The 27,733-nt window shown below is 36.0% G+C and overlaps 1 pseudogene; it reads right to left on the reverse strand.

Annotated features, from left to right (window-relative positions):
• Window positions 1–11,660, reverse strand: part of LOC101563134 — a 124,491-nt pseudogene extending 112,831 nt beyond the window's left edge.
• Between the last annotated feature and the right edge of the window lie 16,073 nt (window positions 11,661–27,733).

The raw sequence follows: 27,733 nt of genomic DNA on the forward strand, positions 1-27,733 counted from the left end.
TTAACAATATTTGGAAAATTCAGGTAAGTTAAAAATCCAAAATGGCAGAGAGTATGAACTGAGAATCTGAGATGAAATCAATCTTCCCTGAGGCTTTTGCACACTGCTTAATATTGCTTGACTAGTACATCCTGATGTAGACCAATGGAAACTTTTACATTGAGATTTGAAGTTATTTTCAGGTATTCTAGGCCTCTTTAATGGCTATTTATTGTCAACCTCATTGTTTGACCTAACGTCTTCATGACTTCTAGAAAAAAAACCATAGAATATATCCCTAATCATGGAAGACCTCCAGCTTTTAAAACCCTAAAGCTAAGAATGTCATAACATTGGAACGCTATAGAGCTTTTCTTACTTTGCTGTATCCTGCTATCTAAAGCCTTGTCAATGTATTTGGTAAATTCATTGATTGATGAGTTTCTTTTGTTCTGCAGCTATGAAAGTTAAAGTAATCTCTTCCATGGTGGAGCATGCTATTTAGAGACACCAGAGTGTGTGTTCTCTAGCCTAGGTCATCTAAACTTGGCTTAGAATAAATTGTTTTATTTCCTTTAGAGGAAAAGCAATGTTTAGCATAGGTAGCAAATTGTAAATCCTTGGAAAAATATTTCATTTCCTTGTCTTTGTCTTTGTGCTTCTACTTATAGAAGATATCAGCAAAATATATGTACACAAATATACATGTATGTACAGTACTATACAACTTCTTGCTATCACAAAAATTACTACAAATTTCTCTTTTGAATACTTCCTATTTAAGGTCTCTGTCTCTTTCTCTCTTTCTCTCTCTCTCTCTTCTTTTTCTATCTTCTCCCCTTTTCCTCACTTTCAGATGAATTACCTGTTTTTATTAGTTTTTAAAAATGACTATAAATATAGTACCTTAAAATGATACATCTTTATTATCTTTCCTTTCTTCAAAAATGAACCTTCAGGGATGCATTATAGGTTCCTTGAACCTCTAGGAAGTCAACAATCCTCCCCCTTTCTTCCGCTTGCACTGGTGTCTGTATTCTGTCATAGGGCTGATCTTCCCTCTTCAAAGCCAAGAACACAATTACCTTCAAAACTCACCTTGACTCTACTTTCGATACCATTACCTTTTGCTTTCACCGAACCTCATTTCTTGCTTATATAAGGATCATTGTGTCTACAATGGGAGCACCCAGACAATGACATGATAATTCAGGGTAATCAAGATCCTTAATTTAGTTTCATGTGAAATTTACTTTCTCCATTAAAATTGAATAAGCATTGCTCTTGTTCTCTCCAGAAAAACTAAGCCTAGAGAATGCATCCTAACTATTACCCAAACAAATATAGCAAATTAACTATTCTATATATAGTACAACAAATTTACACATTTCTATTGTTGGGATTAATTAATGGAGATGTATCAATACATTAAATTTATTTTTTTACATGATTTTTATTTAGGTTTTTATGTTGTGTGTGTGGTCCTGGTGATTGGATTTGGGAACTTCAAAGCAGAAGTACTGAATAAAATTCACCAAAAGCTTAAAGAATAATTTCCCTGAAAAAGAACATAAATTTTCAGAAACACTATTATAATTCTGTTAAATTTTAGAAATTTCCAAATTCCTTTCCATATCACTTAATGTACTTGTTAAGCAATTAGAACTATTTAGGTGCTTTTATCCATGGGAAGATTAGGAAGATTTTGGCCTGTAGATATTAAAAACACTAGATTAAAGAAAAAATATACCACTCGCATGTCTGAATTTTTCACCACGTTTTCAGGAAGCTACCATGATTGTGTAGCGCAGAGCTCTAAAGTAACTTTAAGCAGAATTTGTGTGGGCAAAGAAACTCTCAACCTGAAAATTTGCGGAAACTTGGTGCTCTCTAAAATCAGAGAATGAACTATAGGTACGATGGAAGTTAACATCAGAATATATCTACTGAGGGAATGAAAGCTTCTGTCCATAGAGGAAGAGAAGGCTACCCATGTGGGTTGCCAAGAGCTCTGCCTTTTATAGGGATTTTAAAGAGCAAAGCTATGAAATAAGGAAGGTCTATGGTGGGAAACACAGGCCCCCCAAGGTGGGCATGAGGTGGGCTACAATCCAAGCCCACCAATAAGATTAAAAGCATAATTCCTCAGATAAAATTGATTAATTCAGGATCAAATAGGGAGTGAGTCAGATAACAAAGGGGCATGAATACAAAACGGGCTTTTCCTGTAGGGGGTTCAGTTAGTCTCTCTCCTTTTCTTTTTCAAGGTGAAAAAGTAGCTGTATTTTTTTAATCTCTTGTCTTGAGATCTGTCCCACAGCGGGAGTGTCTGACCCTCCCACAGTTGAAAGATATCTTGGGTCCTTTGAGGGCCTAGCTCCGTCTGACTGCCTATAATATTTCTATCTATCTCAGCTGCCTACAACAGAAGACATATTATTTAAGATACACACAGAAATACTTTTTTTTTTTTTTTTTTTTTTTTTTGCCGAAATAGGGATTGAACTCAGGCCCTTGCACTCACCAGGGAAGTGCGTATTCCACTGAGCCATCGCCCTGGCCCCAGAAATGCTATTCTTGATCATTTTTTGAGGTTACCTTTTCAAATTGATAAATAAATAAATAAATAAGTAAATTAATAAATAAATAAATAAATAAATAAATAAATTTTTGAGACAGGATCTCACTAGGCATTTCAGACTGGCCTTGAAATTGCAGTGATCCTCCTCCCTCAACCTCCATAGTGCTGGGATTACAGGTGTGCACAAACATACTGGCTGGAACTTTTTATTGAAAGAAATTTTCTGTAATCAACAACAATAACAAGGCTTAAACTCTATGCTATGCTGAAGATCTCCAGTAGGAAATAGGTTCTAAGATAAGTAGTCCTCTTGCACAAAAGAGGTCAGAGGAAGATGTGTTTCTGTTTGATGTCTTCAAGTCTTCAAATCTATCTGGGGAAATGTTGCCCGCCCCCCATAGATTGGTGGTGAAATTGCAGAGCAATCTCTTTAATTCTTTCTATGCACAAGGTCCTTGGGTCTCATGCTAGAGAGGGGAGCGCTACCTCTTTGTGGATAAATGTGGTTAAGGTGGGAATGAGATATTTAGCTACAGCCTGGATGAGTTAGGGGCAACATTGCTGCACTTGTGCAAACAATAAACTGAACCTGTCTATCCCTAAGGCTGGAACGAAAGCCCTGGGAGAAAAATAGTAAAAATGTAAACCAATCAAATAACATGTACATACTTGTGGAAGGAGTAGGCTGGAAGATAATAGAAATGAATAAACCTATACATGCAGCTTTTAGTTTATATGAGGAAAATGAGTCATATTTCTTTTTAGTTTTTGTAGAGCACACAAAGGCAAAAAGCCCAAGGGCAGGCAGAATAAATGAGAAAAATGAAATGACAGAAAGAATTAAGTCTCGAGTGGCTTTGCTAAGCAAATTTAAATGCATCACTGTGTTCTTAAAGAAAAAAAGGATTTAAGTTTGTTCTGTGTTTGTTTGTTTTCTTGCCTTGGGATCTCAATCAGCACTTGTTATTTATATTCTATTATTAAACACAGCTACTGTTGACTTGTTTATATTTTTAATCTAAATGAGTTTATCTTTTTACTCATACTGAGCAGAAATATATGTTCTTTGTCCAGTGCGGCAGACATGACTTTTTTCCCCCCTCAAGCTTGTGGAGGATGAAAGTTTGCCTTTAGGTTGCTTAATAGCCACCTTGTAGAGTCAGATCGTTCTTTCCACACTCCTGGGTGTTCAAATGAGATATCACTTAAAAATAGAATGAAATGAAATCAGTATCTAAGAAAAAGTGGTTCTCAGATTGCATTATTCTAAGCTGCATTGTATAGTCTACCCCTGAACTTTTAGCATAATGTTTTCTAGTAGAGGTAAACCTGGACAGCAGAATAATCTGGCTTCCTGGTTGTACATTATTACCCTGACACCTGAGTTTCCTAAGGGGATTCACAACTGCACAAAGCTGCCATGTTATTACAGTCCTTCATGAAAGATCGCCCGGAGTGATGTCACAACATCAGACAGCCAGCTCAAGTTGACACCGAAGCATCGCTTACTGAAAACAAATGCTTTGGGCATGTTTCCACTGGAGTTGTGACGACTCCATAAAATCACCTAAATGACAAACCTCTGGAGATAATATTAATCAATATCATATTTGGTTATCCTATTTACTTATTCATTACCTATTCAGTTTTCTTATTTCATGTTTTAGAATGTCACTTCACACACTCATACTGAAAACTGACAGAATGCTTTTTGTTCCTTTCATTTGCACAATAATAGATGTCGTCATTTTCAAGGTCAGCAATACTACCACATAAGAAAACTTTTAAATGTTCGTTTTATGCTGGAGTTTAAGTAAATTTATATAACAGAAGAAAGCAACATGCATTTCAGTGTCAAAATGTATGTTTTCAAAAGCAGTAGAAAGACTAAAGAAAAATTTTACATGGCATAAATCAAGACACAGATGAGGATGATTAAAAATTTAACAGTAACATATTTACTAATATGCTAACGTAACTGCATTTAGATTTCATTAGGAAATGTCAAGGCAATGCTTGTGCATTGCCTTTCTCCAAAAACATTTCTTACCAACTTTATATTTCTTGCCTTGAAAACGGTATGTTTTAACAACTCTGACATATATTGCTACACCACTTCTTACTGGAAGATTTTTGAGAATATTCCATGCTGTATTGTTCATCATGACTGTACATTTATCTTCTAAGTAAAAATTCCTCAATCACATTATTTTAAAATAAAAAAGAAAGCATTGCTGACAGTCTTTAGCAACTCACACTGATACCTGATTTTCTTCATTGACAGCAAGTGGTGTGACGCCGTATACAGATAGGAGTATGGCGTGGGGTGTGAAAGGTTAGGTTCAGACAGCAACCTGAAAATATTTTTCATAACATAAAATATAATATGTCACAGATCCAACTGACACATCTAAAACATTCAGTTTTACAGAGCCACAGTCTAATTAGCATACATCTGTTTTATCTTTATTTATCTTTTCTTCCACATGCAGAATTGTATTGTTACTGTTTCATTTCAGGGAACAAAATTTCGACATGGCCTAAAATCTTCATCCATAGAATTATCTTAGGTGAACTCTAAATCAAAGAGTAGCTGTCTTTATAAGACAGAGAGAGAAGAGGCAAATTCACAAGCCAAATGAAGAAGAAGCAGTGATTAGAATTATGGTAACATCAGCGAAAAATAGAGCTACCTCAATCCCAAAGAAGAGAGGAAGGATTCTCCTCAGGATGGAGTGTGGGAGGAACAAAGCCCTGTTGACACCTTAATTCTGGGTCTGCCACTGGGGTGACACAAACCAAAACAGAAGGCTTGGCAGAAAAGGCAAATAACCACTGAGAAGGTATCCATACTGCTGTAGGAATAAAGCCAAAGATGTAGTGAGGAGCCTAAGAAGATGAATTTGCTGTGATTGTGGAGTGTTTCCTAAGGAAGGCTGCAGTCTGTAAGCAGAATTAATCCAACATTGAGACTTTGGGTTGGAACCAAAGAGGCCATAGGGCTGGTGTCCTGGGTGGCAGATGCGAAGCTGTAGGTTATGGTGTTTGCCTTGCTGGCTTTCAGCCCTGCTTCTGTGTAATTCTTTGCTATCCCCCATCCTTCATTTTTGAGATGAGAGTATTTGTTATTTACCATTGAGACTTGCGCTTAAGTGACTTATTAAAAATGAAAAAAATTGTCATTTATGGAAGTTCACAGCAAATAGCCTGCTTCAGCCTCAGAAAAGATCCAGATTTTTGAAAAGTGCTGGAAATGTTGAGACCTTGTTGAAGGCATCCCTGCATTTCCAGGTTTACCAGGAACAAATGTACTAGGCATAAGCTAGCTCTGAACTTGTTTTGTCTTTGAAGTGTAAGGACTGTTGAAGGAGAAGTGTTTGGATGTGAACTTGACCAGGGTGGCTTTTGACCATAAATCCCGATTTGTCAAATTCATTGATGTAAGAATGACCCAGTAGATTAGCAGAGCCCACTCCTGAAGGTGCCTGGGGCTTGTGGAGGCTCGAGCTTGGGTGCTGACTGTGTCCCTTCCCTGCTCACCTTCAGCACTCTGCCCTTGCCACGCTTCCCTGAGCGAAGCAGCTTTGTTTCACTGTGCCATTCAACCTTTCTGCCTCAAACCAAGTACTGAAACATAAGTTAAGTTACACCTTTGCTCTTTTGAGCTGTGGGTGTTCACTTTTATGCCCAGTAAGATGGAAGATGACTAATACAGAGTAGCTGAGAAAACAGAATAGAACAATTTGTGGTCTACAAGACACTTTAAATTTAAAAAAAACATATGTAGGCTTGCTGTGAAAGGACAGAACAAGAAAGGACAGAAACATATGCCATGCAAATAATAACCACATGGATACATGAATATCTATTGTTACATTAGCCAAAATAGATTTCATATCTGAAACTATCTTTATGAACAAAAATGACCATTATACAATGATGCTTCGATTCATTGGTATATCCTAATAACCATATAATCAACATCCTATGTCCCAGTTATAGATTTTCTTGTTTTTCTTGGCAGAACCGGGGATTGAACTCAGGCCCTTGCGCTTTCCAGGGAAGCACTTATTCTACTGAACCATCTCCCCGGCCCTTTATGTCCCAGTTGTAAATCCCATTTAGTCATTACCAATATCCTATTGTATTGGGGTTTATAGTACAATTTTAGTATTCTTGATCTTTATCAAAGATATTGGTATGCAGTTTTCTATACTCATGGGTCTTTAGTTTGGGTATCAAGGTTCTAGCATCATGAAATGAGTGGAGAAATGTTTATCCTATATTTTCTGAAAACATTTAAGAAGGTTGATATTAATTCTTTGAGAGGTAGAATTCATTTATGATTTCATTTTCTCCAGACCTTTTTCCTTCCTATGATTTTTTTTGGGAAAATATTTTATTTAGAAATGCAATTATAAATTTGCAACTTATTTATTCACTTGTTCTAATTTTTTGTTATTCAACTTTAGTAATTGAATGTGAAGATAAAGGGGTCAGAAAGAAATATAATTATAAATTTATGTCTATGAACACTAAATCAGAGGACCCAAATATATAAAGCAAATATTAAGAGATTTAAGAGACAAATAGATAATACCACAATATGGGAAAATATTTCCATAAAATTCTTACATGATAGTTGTGTAAAGAGAAAAATTTAATAGTGAAAAATATCTACATTTAAAGTGAAGAGGGCCAGGCAAGATAGCTCAGCAGACTAAAGCACCTGCTTAGGCAAGTGCAGAGACTGATGGTCCATCCCCCATACCACATGTCACACCAGCCCTGCCCTCAGGGTGGGCTGAGTCCACCAGAGTCCAGGTGTGGTGGCGTAGGCCTGCAATTCCAGCTTTGGGGAGGCTGAGAGCAGGAGGATCACTACGAGTCCAAGCTGCAAAGTGAGCACATACATGCACACATACATACATACATACACAAATAAATAAATAAATAAATAAATAAATAAATAAATAAGGTTGCACAACATAAGTTTGCACAACCAAAGAAAAATAGAACAACATAGTGAAAGTGCAATTTCTAGGCTGAAGAGGAAGTATTTCCAAATAATACATGTGATAGAGATTTAGCATGCAAAATGTATCACAATTTCATGCAAGAAAATAGAAAATAATAAATTATTTAATTAGGAAATTGTGATAGGATGCAATTCACATTTCTTCAAAGAAATGTAACCAGAAGGAATATGAAAAAGTTCTTAAATTTAGTAATTTTTTGGGGAAAACTATAAATCAAAACTGGAATGAAATGCCATATCCCTCCTCTTAAGATGGCTTTTTATCAGAATGAAGGAAAATAACTATGTATTATTCTTTGTACTAGCAATTCAAAGCACAAGATAGAGGCTTGATATTTTGTACAAGTATATTAATACAAGGCTTTCTTTTCAGTGAAATAAGAGAAACTACCAGTATACTTATCTTAGCTATCCTGTGTATAAATACAATTTTTCTTTTTCCTTTCTTTCTTTTCCCTTTCCCCCATTGCAGTTAGTCTTTTCTTTTGAATGTTTTCTTCCCAATTCACAATATCTATCACACATTTTGGGTCTTATTTGCTTATTCAGTCTCTCACGCCAGTGAGACAATGCAGTGTTTGCATGTGTGGGTCTGATTTATTTCACATATGAATGTGGTCCTCAGTTGCATCCATTTACCTGGAGAAGTCTCTAGTTTGTCCTTCTTTGTGGCTGAATAGTACTGCCCCCAAACTATTCTCTGCACACAAACAGAGCAAAATTATTGTGTGAGTTATAGATATGTAACTTAGCTTGAAAGTGTATAAATGTATTAAACCATCAAGCTATACACCTGAAATACATACAAGTTTAATTATGTGAATTATATAAAAATAAATTAAAAATAAACATAAAAATTACTTCATTAATGGCATAGAATACTTAGTACACTTCCGGCATAATCTATTTTTTAATATAGAACAATATTGACTCTAAAAGTGTGTGGACTATGTGTCATATAAATACTAATTTTTAAGTAATAATTTTGCTTAGAGGGCCTGGGAATACTTGATTAAAACAGTTTGAAATATTTCATGTCAAAAATCAATTAAAATACTTGCAAATTCATTTCACAGTAAACAGTCAACAGAAATAATTTAATATCATTTGCAAATGCAAAGGGAAAGCAGCTACTTATTTATAATAGTGCAATATGTCATACAATCTTACAGAAGTAATGGCAGAAAATAGAAGCACCACATGTAACCGATGAGGAGGAAAACTAAAGCCCATATTTGTAACAAGGAAGGGTTATTGCTGTTTTGATGGAAATACTTTTTGACATTTTTAAATGGGTTCAAAATTTATGTATCATGGCTGATATTGAGGTAAGAGATACAAAACTTAATTTTCAAGTTGAAAAATATTTCAAAATGAACTCTATTTGGTAAGTAGTTCATTATCAGAATCATTATTCTTCTGTGTCTGCTATTAGTAGTTTACATGAAATACTGACTGCATCATTGTCATATTACATATTATAAAAATATGGGTAATTTAAAATAAAATCAGATAGCAAAAGCCACTCTGGTCTAAGTATGAAATAAGCAGGATGAAATAAAATAGAAATTTTGTTTAGAAATCTCTTTCTTTCTTTCTTTCTTTCTTTCTTTCTTTCTTTCTTTCTTTCTTTCTTTCTTTCTTCTTTCTTTCTTTTCTTTTTTATTTTTTTTTTGAGCAGCATTGATTTATTGAGGCAAAGAAAGCTCCTGTCTGAGTGAGGAACAGGAGGGGGGCCCCGAGCAGGTGGTTTAACAGAAAATCAGATAGCAAAAGCCACTCTGGTCTAAGTATGAAATAAGCAGGATGAAATAAAATAGAAATTAAATCTAGAAATCTCTTTCTTTCTTTCTTTCTTTCTTTCTTTCTTTCTTTCTTTCTTTCTTTCTTCTTTCTTTCTTTTCTTTTTTATTTTTTTTTTGAGCAGCATTGATTTATTGAGGCAAAGAAAGCTCCTGTCTGAGTGAGGAACAGGAGGGGGGCCCCGAGCAGGTGGTTCCACAGAAATTTCTTATCACTTGAATTTTTATTTAATTATAAATTGCTAGGGGCTGGGGAGATGGCTCAGTGGAATAAGCGCTTCCCTGGCAAGCGCAAGGGTCTGAGTTCAATCCCCGGTTCTGCCAATAAGTAAATAAATAAAAAAATAAATAAATAATAAATTGCTAAAATTATCATAAAAATTATAACTTGCTATAACTTATCTGCAGGAATATAGAAAGAATATTGATATAAATAATCAAGAGTAAAATATCTTGTTCTTCTAAATGTATACCATTTCTAATGTCTTATCAATTATAGTTATACTCTTTAAAACCATCTAAATTTTTTTTCAAGAATTAGAAATAAAACATAACTACAATTAGAAAAATAGACTGGCAATTGGAAAACAAAAAGATTTGAGAAAAATTTGCTTTTCAATACGGACTAGGGTATCACTGAAACACTTGCAACCAATATTATACATTTCTCTAAGTTGAATCACAAAATTGCTGATGTATTTCCTCAAAAAATAACAATTTCTTTGCTTGCCTGTAATCACAGCACTCTAGGATTCTCAAGGAGAAGAATCAGGAGTATGTCTCCAATCTGGGCAACCTAGTGATTTACCAAGTCTCTGATTCAAACTTAAAAAATAAATAAACCCATAAATAAAGGACCTAGGTGTGTAGTCAGTAGGAAGTCTCTGAATCTAGTCTCCAGTACTCAAAAAAAGTAATGTTTTTTTATTGTTTAAAATCAATGTAAGACAGCAGACTTGTAATTTTGATACTCAGATTTAGCTAGAGATAGAAATTCAAAGTCATTCTGCTGTGTAGCTGCAATAACTGTCCAGGGAAAATGCTGAGGGGGAGGACGTGGGTGCGCACTGCAGCGCGCTCAGAGGAGGCGGTGCGTGACCGTGTCTGGGAGACTCGGGAGACACCAGGCAGGGACGGCAGAAGAAAGAGACGAAGTGACTGAGCTGGTCTCTCAGTCTCACAGACAGACCAAAACCTCGCGCTGCCAACAGCATGCCAGTGTTTTGTAAGGAGGATGATTCATTAAACAAGTTATTATGAATCACATCGTGGCAACCCAAAGCTGTCCATTTTGCCAAATCACAAAGACAAATACATGCAAGAGATATTTACATTTTTGCAAAATTAAAAGTGTTTTGGAGGAGGTATTGCATATATTAGACATACTTATCTTCTTTTAAGATTATACGACATTATATGTTAAATGATATGATATCTTCCTCATGATTACATTATTAGGTCAATGTATCTGTTTTTTAAAAATTATGCTTCTTTTTTGTGGTACCTGGGACTGGGCTCAAGACTCTGAGCTTGCCAGGCAAGTGCTTATTCTATTGAGCTATCTCCCCAGCCCCCTAAAATTATTTTCCAGCACATTGTTTCAACCTTTCCTCTATTCTTTCTTACCTTCCCAACCTCAATAAAAAAGTTAACATTTTTACTAAGGAATAAGATACTAAGGAATAAGATATATTTAACTAACAAATAGGATAAAATTATAATTTCATTGTACCCGTACATTTTAAAATTTTAAATTAAACTTATTTTTACTGTTGCACAAATTTGTTAAAAATTGCACAGAATAATGAAGTAGCATATAACGTTAAGATACATGTACACGCTACGTAATGTTTCAGTTGTGTTAAAAAACTATTTCCTCAGATGTGTATAGATTCTTTGTGATGAACAGATTCCCAATCCTTTCTTTATCTTTTTAAAATGCAGAGGTCTTTATTGTTATGGATACTCATCCGACAGTAGCACAACGGAACTTTCCACTCCTGTATTCCTATAACTCTTAATGTTCTATCTTTCCTCGTTTCTCACTAACTTATAATCTTTGGCCTCTGGTAAACTCCCTTTGACATCTCAGCTTCTTAGAGGCCAAACCTTTTAGATTCCACAGCGATGAGATCGTGCAGTACTCGTCTATGTGCATCTGGGTTATTTTGCTGCTGATCTACATTTTAATCCATGTTGTTCACCAAATGACCGGCTGTTCAACGGCTGCATAGCGTGGGACGGCGCTAATGTACCGCATAGTCGTTATTGCCCAGTTGTTGGAAATTTAAGTGGTTTTTCTTTCTTGACTCTTGTGAATGGTGCTGCAATAAACTTAGAACTGCAGATGTCTCCTTAGCAGAGCGATTTCATTTCATTTGAATGTAGTCCCGAGAGGGGGATTGCGCCATCAACAGTAGCTATATTTTAATCTTTGGAGGAACCTCCATATTGTTTTCCATTATGACTCAGGAATTTACATCTCCACAGATGATGTGTGAGGTTTCCCTTTTCTTCACACCTTTGCCAGCATTTGTTATCTAAGGGAGAGTATAATAGACACACATTTGTAGGATTTTTGAAATATTCCATTTAAAATTTGGAAGAATAAAAGTAAAACTGATAAAGAATTTTTCTTTTTTTTTTTAAATTTTTTATTTTTAACATTTATTGTGTGTGTGTGTGTGTGTGTGTGTGTGTGTGTGTGTGTGTCCAGCTCAGCCCACCAGGGGGCAGGGCTGGCTGGCATGTGGTGCTGGGGGATTGAACCGCGGTCCCTGTGCTTTGCCAAGCTTGTTCCAAGTAGGTGCTTTAGACCACTGAGCCATCTCTCCAGCCCAGAATTTTTCATTTGTTTAATCTTGTTTTACTATTTTTGCATTATTAATTTTGACCAGTTATGCAGAATAATGGGGTTTATGTATTTCATTTAAGTTAAATAATTAATCTATGATAGTGTGTATTGAACCAAGGGCCTCTAGAGAGAGCTATATCCATAGGTGACCCCTTTAAATCAAAGCTTTGGGCTGGGGAGAGACCTCGGTGGTCTAAACACCTGCCTGGCAGGTGCAAGGACCCAAGTTCAATCCCAGGTGCCACATGCCTCGTCAAGCCCCTGGTGCGCTGTGCTGGCCACTGAAACTGGAGGGATGGCACACACCTGTAATCCCAGAGCTGGGGAGGCTGACACAGGAGGATTACTGTGAGTCTGAACTGCATAGCAAGACCATGCACCAAATAAATAAATAAATGAATGAAATATTTTAAAAATATTTTTAAAAATTAAATAAATCCTTTATGAAACATTTCTCCTGAAAACGATCTGCATTGTGAACCTACTCTCTCCCAGGCCTGAGAATGGCCAGAGCTGTGTGGAGATCACCTTCCTGGGACAGGGGTCAGGTCTGATCAGGCTTTATAATATTGCAAAGTCAAAACATGCTGTGCTAAGATGCGTGGCCCGCTGGGGTCGCCACTCTCAGTGCTCATGAACGTGGTTTACATTGTCTTCTCCCCACCAAAAGATGAAAGAAGGACAGGGCCATTTTCAGTTGTATGTGACATTGATTCAAAGCTTTGTTGTGTTTGGTTGATATACAAAAACATTATATTCTCTAAGAACACCATCCACTAGGCTTCCTGTCAGGGAACTCATGTTTTCAAAAAACAGTGAACCAAGGCTTGAATCTGAATCTAGTACAGGGTGCAGCCTCACCAGCATCTTGAAGGACCTGGCTGAACTCCTGTAGCTCCAAAGGCACTGGGACAACAGCTGGGGTCTGGAGGAAGTGAAACAGCTCCTCCCCTGCCTCCCTTGTCCTAACCAGGGGATGGCCGCTGGTGCCTGAAGCTGTCAGCACTGCACTCTTATCCTTGGCCTTGCCAAGAAGACTCTTCAGGATCCAGTCATGGCCCAGGGAATCAGCGGGAGCAGTGGCTCCTCAGTTGTCCACCAGATCATCTTCTCAGCAACCAGCCTGAAGCCTCTGGGGGTTCTGCTGATGCTTAATGAATAGACTGGAACTTCTGGGTGGTAGGGCTCCTCCTCCAGGCTTGATGAGGTACTCGTTCAGGTAACCCAGGCCTGGACCCAGCTCAGGACACCAGCTCCAGCATGGCTGTGGCTTTGGTCATGAACCTCATCTGTCTCCTCACACAAAGTCTGCTGGGAACCAGGTCCCAGTCCCAGAGAGCAAGGATCTGCCAAGCCAGAGGTCCCATCAGTGCCCAGGGACCAGCAGCAAGGACTGAAAGACAATGATTAATTAATCAATTAATTAATATTACAAGATGGGAGAATTTAGGTTGCTGAGATGGGGCTCAAACTTGTAATCTTCCTGGTTCAGACTCCCAGAATGGTGGCACCACTGGGGTGCACCTCCATGCCTGGATCAGGGATTTATTTTATGCACTACCTGAAGGGCAAGCATGAAATCCATTAATCTCTTTCTTTCTTTCTTTCTTTCTTTCTTTCTTTCTTTCTTTCTTTCTTTCTTTCTTTATTTCTTTCTTTCTTTCTTTCTCTCTTTCTCTCTTTCTCTCTTTCTCTCTTTCTCTCTTTCTCTCTTTCTCTCTTTCTCTCTTTCTTTTTTGACACAGCCTTGCTATGCAGTTCAGGCTGGCCTTAAGCTCACTCGGTAGCCTGGGCTGGTGTTGAATTTGCAATGATAATCCTGTGTCAGCCTCCAGACTGCTGGGATTACAGGTGTGTGTCATGCATGCCCAGCGGTCCAATTGTTTATTAATAAAAACTTAAGCTTTATAAAATGAGTTATTAACAAGCTATTGATTTTTTTAAAAAATTGGAAAAGATTTTTCTCTTTAGAATACAAGTAAAATATATTCATTACAATATTTTTAAAGGTTGTTAAGAGTAAACTTTTCTAAAAATAATTGCAGAAATATTATTGCAGACTAGTGAGGCCCACAACCTCCCAAAGGAATGGATGGCTAAGCCTTAAATAAAAGAGAGAAGTTATGATTTCAGGAGGGCCAAAATCTTCTGGAAGAATACAAGAGACTCTGAGGGCTGAGACACACAACTTCTATGTGGGTGTTGATTTGGTTTTAAAACAAAGAGGATGCTGAAGAGAGTACAGGCAGTGAGTAGGACCTTGCTAAGCAGTTCAAAGAACTTCCCAAGTAGCAAATTATGTCAATCAGAAGAACGACCTTACCTCTAATATACACTTATTTCAGGAAAGTGGAGCCTGCAGTTACAGTCTCCGCCGAGCTTATGGGGGTTGGAGCCAGCTGACCTCAGCTGTGGTCTTCTCTTGTTCTTCGAGGCATCCCAGCTGCACAGGCCACGACAGGACCAGCCAGGACCAGGGACTCAGAGAGCCTCACTTCCTGGGACTCCACTGCCCATCTCCAGCCAAGGGGCTGAGGCCTGGGACCGACTCACAAGTGAGCAGAGAAAGCCAGTTGATTAGTTTTAAAGCAGAGCCACTCACTCTTAAGCTTTTCTGTGTAGCTGTCAAATATGAAAATAATATATAGAATTTTACTTGAACATTAATGTGATCAAAATATAGCTATATGCAAAAAGATGTCCTGCAGTGTGATGCTTATGCTTAATGAGTGAGTTCTCCTCTATTAGCACTGTCCAAAAATGTGATGGTTGGAAAGAATATATTACTCACTGTGATGAAAGGGTTTTCAGTTTTTCCCATGCTATACCTGGTTAGATTGCCTACAATTTTGCCACTTAAATAATTTTGATGAAATGCATTTATTTTGATAACATTTTGGAGATTTCCTATTTAAAGAGTAGAAATAAAATTCTTGGGCCCCAAATGCAAAAATAATATTTATTTAAAAAAATCTAATTTTCTCTATATTTACTTTTAACACATATTCCCTAATTTAAACATTCCTGAAAATTTAGTTTACATATTTTTTCCATACATTTGCCTACTATGTCCAACAAAAATGAAATTCTTCAGTTTGCTGTGGATCTGTAATATTTTTCTTTATCTTCACAAGTTATTTTCTTCTTGGTAACTTCCCTTTGTCCTAGGAATAGCATCCTATATGCTCTTTCCTCATAGTCTACTTTAAAATAAATCTAGGACATTTTTTTATGATTTATTTTCTGACAATAACTTCTGTAACACTTTCCTCACCACTTTGGCTTTGAATTATCAGGGCCTATTAGTTTCATTTGCTATCAAACTATAATTTCTGTAGTAATAGTGGCATTTTAGGGAATAGCTTCTTTATGGGTGAAAGAAACTCAAATACTTGTTGCAAAAACAGAGTAATGATTGGTGTGTGTCACACAACACTGCAAGGGGATTTGATCTCACAGTACTTCCTACTTGTCATAATTTATTAGGATGCCAGTAAACATTTGCAAAAAACCTCAAAAACTTCATGGCTTGATTTTGTTAATTTGAACCAGGTGAACTTTAGTACATGTAAATGAATTGTATTGTGATATTCTAAAATATTGGAACACTGAAGCAAGATGCTCTACGTTCAAATCTCACAAATGCAATCATGATTAATCCTCCTCAGAAATAAAATATATTGCATAGTAAAATATAGATATCTATAGTGAAATTAAAAACATGAATAATTAGAAGGATAGATACTATTATTTGCACATAGTCTTAATTTTTTATTGCAAAAATCATTGGTGGATTTTTAAAAACAGGTGATTATTTTAACCTAAATTTTCAAAAAAATTCTGTCTTTTCTAATAAAAGGAAATTGTTCTATCTCAAGAAAATAGCGAGCTCTTTTAAATGAATGTGTCACTTACACATGATTTTGTTTTGAGTTTTCCTACCTCAGTTATTCCTCCCTTTCTTCTGTGTTTATGAAGTTTTCTCTCTGGTAGAATAATTAATTTAAAAAGGGTACACATTCAAGGTCAGGATTTCACAACAAGCAAAGTTTTTTTACTCATCTGTAAAGTTGCTGTCACAAAAATGGCACAAACAAGATTCAAGAGAGTGGAAAGTGTAGACTTATAGGACATATATTAAGAAATTATTAAGGTGTAAATTTGTATACTAACGATAATCACAAGATATGTAAAAATATGAGTATATCAAATGACAAATAAGAGCATAATTTTTCTGATTTCTGCTTTTACTCTTTAGTTTCCAACTATTATTTTATTTATTGATCTTTTTGATGGGGGTGAATTTAGTACAGTGTCTCTGGGGTCTCGCTACACAGATCAGACTCAGTGGTTCTCCTGTTTTCAGCCTCCCAAGTGCTGGGATTACAGCTGTGCACCACCATGCCTAGTCTCATTTCTCAATCGATGTCTCAGTAAGCTCCAGGGATAGGGATCGAACCATGGTCACTGCTCTCTGCCTAAGCAGATGCTTTAGTATGCTGAGCTATTTGGCTTGCCCTCCAACTATTATTTACTTAGCTGTGGGGTTTTTTGTTTGGTTGTTTTTTTCTGTTTTTTTTTTTTTTTTTTTGTCAGCTCAGCTCATGCTGGGGGCAGGGCTGATGCAGGATGTTGTTCCAGGACCCAACCATAGGCTCAGCGCGCTTGCCTAAGCAGGCACTTTAGACCACTGAGCTATCTCGCCAGCCCTTATTAGGCACTTCTTTATTTTATACTTCAAGAATAAGAAATGTTACTTATAAAATTTCATGTGTGTTTCTGGATAACAATCCCACTCTTCCTCTTTGGATGGGACAGAAGTCCATATTAGCTCATCTGTTAAACAAAGTGGTGTCGAATGGAAAGGAAGAAAAGAAACAGAGAGTTCCAGAGACAGTAGGAAAGAAAGGAGAAAAGAAGACTACAGGAGGAAATGCATAACTAATGTATAGTACTGCAAACAATTCTCTTATAGTTATTATGTATTTTGCCTTAAATTCCTAATAGCCAAGTAAAGAGCCTTTCTCTATAGGTAAATTATGCTAAATATCACTTTAAATCAATAAGCTTTAAACTATAAATGCTGTGAAATTTTGTTTATATTAAAGGGCAATTGTGTAGTGAAATCAAACTTTTACTAAGTAGTCATTCATTTCAGTTCTTGTAAAGATTCTCAAGAGTTTTAAAAATTTGTTCTATTAGCACATCATTATGTAAATCCTGACACTATTTAAGAGGTCTATCTAATATGTCTATAATTTATATTGTGACCTTCATGCCACTTTGTATAAATTTCAATAAATTATATGAGAATGAAATCATCCTAAAAAGCTTTAATAAGTACAATATTCTGTATACTACATTTTTTTCAGAGTTTATAATAGATTCTGAGATGTTAGTACAGAAAATTATAGCTTTTATCATAATGAATCCTATGATTTCACCAATTTTCAAACTGCTTTTTCTGACTAAAATAACAGTGTCACGTACTTCAACTGATTAGAACCATCTACTCAATACTTAGCTTTATATAAGGAACATAGTATTTCACAAATATCCGTTAGGTGAATGAACGCATACATGGCAATTTGTACCGTGAGAATTACTGAAACACTCTGAAGTATGTGTTTATCTTTTGGCTTCCCTGTTCTTATTCATTAAAGATTTTCTGAGTTTGATACATAGAAATAATAGATTTTCTAAAAATATTCTTGCTTTTATTGCTAGATAATAGAGAAAAAATGGTCTGCTCCCCCAACACAACACCACACACATCTCCCCATGTTTTGCATGCACTATTTCCCATGGATGCTCCACCTCTGCCCACTGTACCCTGAATTTCACATTGTGCCCCACCATATGTGAGAGCAGGAGAGAAAAGCATGTGCCCACATCACTCTTCTTAAGTGTCTCGCTCTTCTTCCAGGCTGAAATGTTAGCTCAATATTCCATTAAACCTCCACTGTCTTCGTTCAGGCAGCTATAACAAACCAGCACAGATTTGGTGGTGACAGCAGTGTTATGGTTTGGGTCTAGTTCTCCCTGCAGAGCCTCATGCAGTCATGGGGCAGCTTCTGGAGTTTGTGATTGATTGTCGTGGGTGTGGGTGCTGCACGTGCTCTGGGGCAGGTAATTTGCATTACAGTGCAAGGAGGGGAAAGAGGCTAGCTAGCTCCTTGAGCTGCTGCCACTCTTTTTGCTCTTTTGCTCTTTGCCACCACCATGAACAGCTGCTCTCTGCATCATGCCATGTGCCACTCTGCCTTGGAGTCAGCTGAGTGTGGACTGAAACCTCCACTGACTGTAAGCCAAATAAACCTTTCTTTTCTTCATTTTGGGTTGTTTGCTATTTGTCCCAGCAATGAGAGAAGAGTAACTTACACAAGCAGGTATAATTTGTCTCCTTCACTTCTAGAATGTGGAAGTCTAAAGTCACCATGGTTGAGTTCTGCAGGGGCTTCTCTTCCTAGTTGGAGACTACCAACTTCTCTTCACATTATCATACAGCAGAAAAGTTGAAGCTAGACTCAATCTCTCTTTTACGAGCACCTATCTACCTCAGGAAAGCTGCACACTAATACCCTGACTTCCTCCCAAAGGGTTCACCTTCCAATACACATCAGTGGAGGTCAGCATTTCAACAAAAGCACTTTGAGGGCATTTTGTTCTAGATGTTTGGTTCAGAACATCTACTCTTTCATCCATCCTGCTCCTACCATCCATGGAAGGAATTATATTCAGCTCCTTTCATAGGATAACTTTTATTCTAACTACAATTTTTGGATTTAATTAAATTGCAGTTCATTTTAAAAACCACTTTATGGGAGTTCATTCTTCTATATTCCACAGAAAGTCAAGAATTCTTACCGGTATGCCACTGCTACACCGAGATTCACATCTAGACCATGTGCCTTCACAGTGCGGACACAGAGCTTCTGCTTGGACCCTCAGGGCTTCCATTATCTCTGTACTGGCTCTTGCTTCATTTCTCAGTTCTATATCTGCCTTCTCCACATTGGTGCTTAGGTAACATTAGGGAAAATACTCTATGTTGAAGCAAATTGAAACTCCATTAAAGTCAGAGTTCAGTTAAGCACCCAGTATTGATAAACTTCTTACCTTGTTTCTCTACTGGGACAACAAATATTTCATAGATGGGTATCTTTACTCCAAATCCATCCCTGCATTCTTGGCTTGTTAATAACTAATCACTGGGTTGTCCAACAATCTCATTTTCTTTGTCCTGTGATACACTTGTGAGTGGTGTTCCCCATACATTTATCTCCATTTGTTGCCTGAAATCCTGAGCTAACCTCATCACAGTGATTAGTCTACACTAAAATCTACCACACCCTTTATCTCTGCAGCTCTCCATGTATCTTGCTCTAAGATTGACCTTTTCACCACCTCAGTTTCTGATATGTACTGATCCTACAGATGTCTTGAAATAGTCTAACTAATTTGCTTACACAGTTTCCTCCATACACAGTTTCATTTCATGGCCAAACATTAACATTTGAAACTGTTTCATTGCTTGTTGTTTTTCAATAAAATAAAATAAAATAAAATAAAATAAAATAAAATAAAATAAAATAAAATAAAATAAAATAAAATAAAAATAAAGATTTTTTTTTTAAAAAAAAGGGCCGGGGAGATAGTTCAGTAGAATAAACACTTGCCTGGTGAGTGCAAAGGCCTGAGTTCAATTCCCAGTTCTGCCCCCAACCCCCCCAAAAAAAGATATCAACTAAAAAGAATGACATCTTCAACATACATAAATTTATCTTTTTCATATGAAATGCTAAGTGATAAAATAACAACCTTTATGAAATTCAACTCTCAAATTTATATTTTTAGCATCCAGGCAATTGGCGAATATAGGATTATAATGAAAATTATGTCAATTGAGACTGGGTGTGGTGGCATGTGCCTGTCATCCCGGTTCTTGGGAGGCTGTAAACAGGTGGATCACTATGAGTCTGGTCTAGTAGTGAGACCCTAAACACCCTGTAGACCCTTCCCTAAAAAATATTTAAAAAACAGAAAATTATGCAGTAGAACAGATGCCTTGCCTTTTAAACTTCTCATGTGAACTACAAATGAACAATGTTGCTAAATTTCAACCTTACTAAATTTACTTAATTTTTTCACATGCATATTTAAGAATTATTATATCCCATCTAGAAATACTTTTTTTCTCAATTCCACAAACTCCACTCCTCCTCTATCCGATGCAATCACTTCCATCGCCCTAATGCAAAGCACCTTCATGCCTCATGTGGATTACCATGGTAAACACTTATCTGGTCTTCCTCTTTCCAACTTGATTCTGAGTGGTAATTCCCAGCATAAAAACGAGTGTGACCCAATTAAACATAACTTAGAGAATGGTGTTCTAAAACTGTATTTGGTGCTCATATCAATCAGAGGAAAGGTCCAAATCTCTCAGTGGCCTGAAAGGCCCTAATCTGCACCATCCCTTCTGTGTTTCTCCAATCTCATCTCTTCCTCTCTGCTTCATTCTTTCTGATCCAGCCACCCTGAACCTTCCCTGAGCCCTTCAGCCACAATCAGGTGCCGTACTTGACATGTTACCTCCTCGGGCACTTCAATAACTAAATGGATTGCTTTATTTGTGTATTTTCATAGAATATTACACAATTACTCAATTTTAAATTTCTGGCTCATCTCAATCTTTCCAGATCCCCTTAAAATGTTCTATTTCCCATGGAAGTAACTAACACATTATTATTTTATCTGTTTATTTGCTTATTATTGACTTCACTGTGTATTTACCCTTCCCATCACTAGAATAAAATCCTTCTGCTTTGTTTTTCTTCAACTTTTACATTGGGAACACTTACAGCTGAACTTGACATACAATAGCACTCTAACATTTGATGGTACTACAGAAATGACCCTGGCTGCCTCCCTACCTGTTTCCTTCCAATTCCATCCATCACCTCTCATGAGATTGTGCTAAACACTATGCTGAATCTTATGTGTCATATTTTATCATTCACTTCTGTCTGTTTCATCTTCATTAATATTTATAGCCTATATATTCATCTTCTTTTATTTTAAAAACCCCAAACCTTTCCTCAATAAAAAGAAAGCTTTACCTTCAGCATGGGTTCTTTCTTAAATTTAGAAGTTAAGCCACTTAAAGAAATGGTAATAATTAGTAACTCCATTTCATTATCCCATTTGAAACTCTCCCCACTATTTTGTTCACAGTCATCATGATTGCTTATGCCATTTTTCCTTCAACTGTCAATAAATTATCTCCTTGAGTTTCCTTCTTGTTTCCTACCTCACAGCATAGAGTAAGCATCTCCCACTATTGAAGCCCTTCACTAACTGTCTTTCCCCTTAAAATGCTATCATTTCTCACTCTTTCTCTCTCTCTGAACATTGTTTCCACTCCTTCATTATCAGTACATACCAGTGTGTAAGTCATCTACATTCATGTCTCAGTCTCTCTCCTGAGGTGCAGGGCCATACATTCCCCATGAATAAACTGAGGGCAACATATTAATGCAAAAATGCACAGCTCTAATACTGTACTTCAAATTCTTTCACACCTCATATTCTTTCTCCATTGCTTCAGGATGTGACATCATAAGCTATTTCCTGTAGCATCCAATCAGTGTAAACTGGAATTAAAAAAAAATTAATATATTTGATTCTGCACTATTTTGCTTTCATTTCCTAATAACATATTGTTCCTCTGTAACTATCAGTATTTAACTGAAATGATTTTTAATTGTCTTACTCTAAGTCATTTTCCCTGCCTCAAAAAAATGTTATCATATGCATGTAAATCTTATTATTTCATGCTCTGATTAAATTGTATGACTAACTCCATATTTCCCATTTGGTACACTGCAAAGGGCCATTTGGATTATAATTTATTTTCTGTTTGACTGGTCCTATTTCTATCCTTGTTATTCTTAATCACCTAAACCCTTCCCCACACCAGTCTTCTGTAGTTGTACATAGCATGTTTTTTTGTTCTCAACACTGGCCCTTACCACATTAGCATAATTCTGATGTAATATATTTACTTTAATATATGAACTCTGCTAACATCCTCCAAACATATTTTCATTGATAAAGTACATTTCCTCTCTCCAACACAGATGAACTTCAGAAAGTACTTCAACATCAGTGTCCTTTCTTATTAAATAGATAATATAATTTATATCAAACTATTGTTAAGAGTATTGCACTATGAGAACTTGTTCTGTAACATCACGTAACTCAGTAGTGTCCCAAATTTTCTGATCAAGGAGATTATGGGGCCAAAGAGGAAAGTGATCAATGATGTAGAGTGTGCCTAAAGAGAGTCACATGGAGAGAAAACATTCTCTCAGGCTTTCACAGAGAGCACATTGGCCAAGCAATGGCCGTGCCTCATCCAGATGGCTGACACTGACAAAGGATCTACAATCTGAGGTATAGGATCTCAGGATAAATCCTGAGGGGATTTCACTGACCTTATCAGACCCAAAAGCTACAACTCTTGTTGCGTAGGTCCTGCTTTACCTTGGTCTTAACCATCCAGAAGAAAAGTATAAAAACGAAGTATAAGAAGTAAAGCCATGCTGTTATGTTGAGCTGTAGGGGACGCAGGTCAACAATTTATGACATTGCCAGTCAAGTGGAAGACCCAATACTATTATGGACTACTGGACTCTTTTAGAATATTAACACACCTATAATATTCAAATAATGGAACTAAACCCAAAAAGGGGATACAGACGAATGTCCATTTTGTATCTGTGTATTCAAAATGGTTAGAATAGATATATAGTTACATTCTGTAAATGAATAGAGGTATTTATTCTAGTAGCATTTGTAAACAGGATGTCATGTCCGCATCTTGTACAGCAATTAACCACTAGGAAGAATGTATGCAATGTGTTAATTATTGAAACTGTCCTACCAATTTTGTCTCATTGCTATTTGTTTCAAAGTAAAATTATGGGGAAGAAAAGAGTATTGCATGATTCCATCCCCAGGCCTGCCGTGCCATGCTGCCCCATCCCCGGGGTGCGCTGAGACATTGATTGAGATTGGGCTTGGTGGTGCATGCCTGTAATCCCAGCACTTGGGAGCCTGTAAATGGGAGAATCACTATAAGTTCGATCTAGTAGTGAGATCCTGAGCACCCTGTAGTCCCTTATTTAAAATATAGAAAAAAAGGAATATTGAATGATATCACACTGATAAAGCATTAATTCTGTATTGTATATAGCAATATTTCCATATATAGTGCCTCAGTGTTGCTATTACTTCTAAAATATTAGTATTTTTAATTATTCTATGATATTTGTGTTTAAATATTAAACTCTGAACATTATTAAAGCTGAATGAGGAAAAGAAGCCTGTAATGTTTAACAGAGAAAATCTAAATATATTAATCTCTCCATAATCCAATCTTGAAAATTCTACAAAGAAATTCTTATAGAAGGAAATCCATGGATTTAAAAGTTTCCACTCTTATTATTACCAAAATCATTGGAGAACTATCACAAAAATCAAAGATTCTAACCTTAATATAATGAGAATTTACATCATTCATATTCTTAAATTTTAAATTTAGAGGGGGCCAGCCAAATAGCTTAATGGATTTAATATATGAAAAAAAATAAATTAAAAATGAGAAAAGCATAAATAAACAATATTAGTTGTGAAAGGGCAGGCCAAATAACTGAGTGGATTAAAGCACCTGCAATCAGGCTCAGGAGCTGAGAGTTCTATCCCCGGACCTGCCGTGCTGGCCCCTGGTGTGCGCTGAGACAGTAATTGAGACTGGGCATAGTGGTAGGCATCTGTAATCCCAGCTTTTGGGAGGCTGTAAACAGGTGGATCGATTTAGTAGTGAGGCTCTGAATACCCTGTAGACCCTTCCCTAAAATAGAGAAAAAAAATTTAGAAAAATTTCTAAGAAATGCTACAATATATCCTAGATTAGGTGAAAATATCAAGAATAACCTGAAGCAAGATCTCTAGTACATTTAATTTATTAGAATGTGTGGTAGGCTGAAAAATGTCTTCTCAAAATGTTCTGGAGGATATGGTGACATCACTTTAGTGGTAAAGAAAGAACACCTAGCCTTGATAAAATGAAAAACATAGATCAGGAGAATACTTTGGTTCATCTGAGTGAGTCAGATATACTCCTAGGAAACATGTCATAATGGCAGAACAGTTCGAATGGAATAAATTCTTTCCTAAAATCTCCAGAATGAACCAATTTTTACTGGTTCTTGAATTTGACACAGGAAATCAACTTTGAATTCCTAATCTCCTGAATGCTTATGTAATAAATTTACATTTTTTTCACCACTAGCATTGTGGTAACTTGTTACAGAAATGATGAGAAATTATTAAAGAAAGTAAACCCAACAGCATATAAATGGGGAATTAAGTATAGAAAAATGAAAACCATATGTTGTTGTTATCACTCATATCACCCTGCATGTATCTGAAACTTGTTTTAATCAATTAAATCTGAAAAAAATTAAACAGATACTTTTAAATTTCTAACTTACATCACCACAAGTGTGAGAAAGCTGGGAGTTTTCTGCATCACCTCCTATCAGTTGTCTGTTTGAGAATGATCCAGACACTCTTAATTTTCTGGTACACTTCTGAATTGTTATGTGAGAAGATCAAGAAGAGCAAGTGGCAGAGCAAAGAACTACACTGGTTGTTAAGTGGAAGCCCAGCTCTGATTCTCAGAAGCATAAAATAAGACATGGGCAGATATCTAGTTGCATCTAAAAGGATTTCCAATCTGTGTTTACATATGTAACGTGACATACTTGATTAATTTAGGAATCACATACTCCTACAGAAAGTCTTTAATTTATCAAAACTGTATGGAGGGAATCCCTCAGGATCAAAAACAACATGATAAAGACCACTGTAGGTAAAATAAAACAGTGTATATTGACAGAAAAACAGACATGGATTTCGGAACCTAAGAGAGAGATTGAAAACAAACCCAATATATAATCAACTAATTTTCAACAAAGATAGTTGAGCAAACTGGGTATTCAGATCCAGAAGAATGAAACCAACTCCCTCTTTCCTAACCTGTGACAAACTTTAATATCAAAAAGCATTAATTGTATTAAACTTATGAAATGAAATGAAGAAACCCTAGCAAAAAAGAAACAGTTGAAGTCCTTCAGCTCATTTTAATGGGTATTTTTTAGTGAAACTTCCAAATCAGAGAAAATTATAGTAAAATTATACAAATTGCACTTCATCAAACTAAAATCCTTTTGTCTAACAAGTAAAGCAATCAACAGAGTACAGATACAACCTACAGAAAAGATAAAATATTTGTAAATTTTCCATTAGTGAGGACTTACTATTAAGAATATATAAACTACACCAAAATTTAAATAAAAATAAAAATAGAAATCTTGCACTAAAACTAGCCCAATTAAAAATTGGTGGTAGATCTAAATAAATATTTCTTTAAAAACACACAAATGATGAAAAATATTCATGATTACTATTAATCAAGGACATGCCAATCCAAGTCACAATGAGATGTTTCTTAACTCCAGCAAGAACAGCTCTTTTCAAAAACACTAAAGAAAACAATTGGCAAATATGGACAGAATGAGTCATGGCCATTGCTTGACCAATTTTCTTTCTGTGACAGCCTGAGAGAATGTTTTCTCTCAAGGTGACTCTCCTTAGGGACACTGTACATCATTGATCGCTTTTCTCTGCAGCCCCATAATCTCCTAGAAAATCTGAGGCACAACTGAGTTATATCTACAAAGTGCAGTACAGGGTTACAGGATAAATTCTGAGGGTATTTGACTGACCTTATCAGAAACAAAAGTTACATTTCTTGTTATAGAGATCTTGCTTTATCTTGGTCTTAACCATCCAGCAGGGAAGTATAAAAACGAGGTACATAAAGTAAAGCTTAATTAGAATTTTATATCCACTATATATTTTATATCCACTATATATTTATATATCATATATATATATATATATATATATATATACCCACTATATATTAGTATACCTAACTGTAAAAGGCTCAAGTCAACAACTTCTGCTGATAACCCACTACTATTGTGGACTGCTAGACTGTGTTGGATTGTTTGGCTGAATTCAAGCCCCTATAGTATTTGGATGCCAATAGAATACCCATCTCTGACATGACTAAAAAAAAAAAAGGGAATACAAAGGAAGGAACATTTCCTATCTGTTTATACATAATAGTTAGGACAGATATGCATCTACTTTCGCTTATTTCCATGAGAAGAAAGATTTATACTAATAGTGTTTGGACAGGATATCTTGTCTGCTTCTTGTACTATGGATAACCACTATGAAGACAACAATGTACAAGGTATTAGTCATTGAAACTGTCCTATTAATCAGCTTTGTAACTGTCTCATTGCTATTTTTTCTCAATAAAATAAAATAAAATTTTAAAGAATATGGAGAGAAAAGGAAACCCTTGTCCATTGTCCTTGCTAATGTAAATCAATACAACTATTATGGAAATCAGTGTGGAGAAGTTTCAAAAAACTTAAAATAAAGTTGGCATGTGATCTGGCAATCTCACACTGGGTGTATAGCGAAAGGAAATTAACTTATCAAAAAGACATTCATAGCTACATGCTTATTGTGACAGTATTTGCAATTACCAAGAAATAGAAACAACAGATGCATCTGTCAACTGAATGAATAAAGAAACTGTGGCATAAATACGTGAAAGAATTTTTTTTTTATGAAAGAATATTTTTAAGTCACCAAAAAGCCCTTTCATTTGTGACAACATGGAAAGGAATGGAGATCATTATTTCAAGGGAAGTATTCAATCACAGATACCACATGTTACTTGATCATATTCACATGGAGTCTACGCATACACTAATCCCTTGAGGTTGAGAGGAGAGCTGTGGTTAGCAGAGTTTGGCTAGTTCGAGGTGGAGAAAGTAACGGGGAGAGGTTGAACAATGGGTACTACAACATAGTGATAGAAGAATAGCAGGTTTGGGTGAATTTTTCACAGTAGGTTTAGCGTAAATAACAATAATATGCTGTATCTTTCAGAAATTTAGAAGAAAAAAATTTTAAACCTTTCATTGGAAAGAAGTGATCAGAGGAGATAAATGTGTTTACTGTGAATTTAACATTACACATTATCTATATATCAAAACCTCACATGATATTTCAGTAATGTGTATAATTTTATTGTGTATGTTACAATATATTTGTGTGTGTGTGTGTGTGTGTGTGTGTGTGTGGTACTGGGGATCAAACTCAGGACCTTGAGCTTGCCAGGCAGGTGCTTATACCACTGATCTGTGTCCCCAGTCCTACAAATATTTTTTAAAAATTCTAAATGATAAAAGTAAGTACAAAGTTAATTGGATAGGCCAACTATGGCCCTTTTAGTCTCATAATTAAATGAGAGCATTATTTTA

The sequence above is a fragment of the Octodon degus genome, unplaced genomic scaffold (genome assembly GCF_000260255.1).
Source record: "Octodon degus isolate 3935 unplaced genomic scaffold, OctDeg1.0 scaffold00068, whole genome shotgun sequence".
In the NCBI taxonomy this organism is placed as follows: domain Eukaryota; kingdom Metazoa; phylum Chordata; class Mammalia; order Rodentia; family Octodontidae; genus Octodon; species Octodon degus.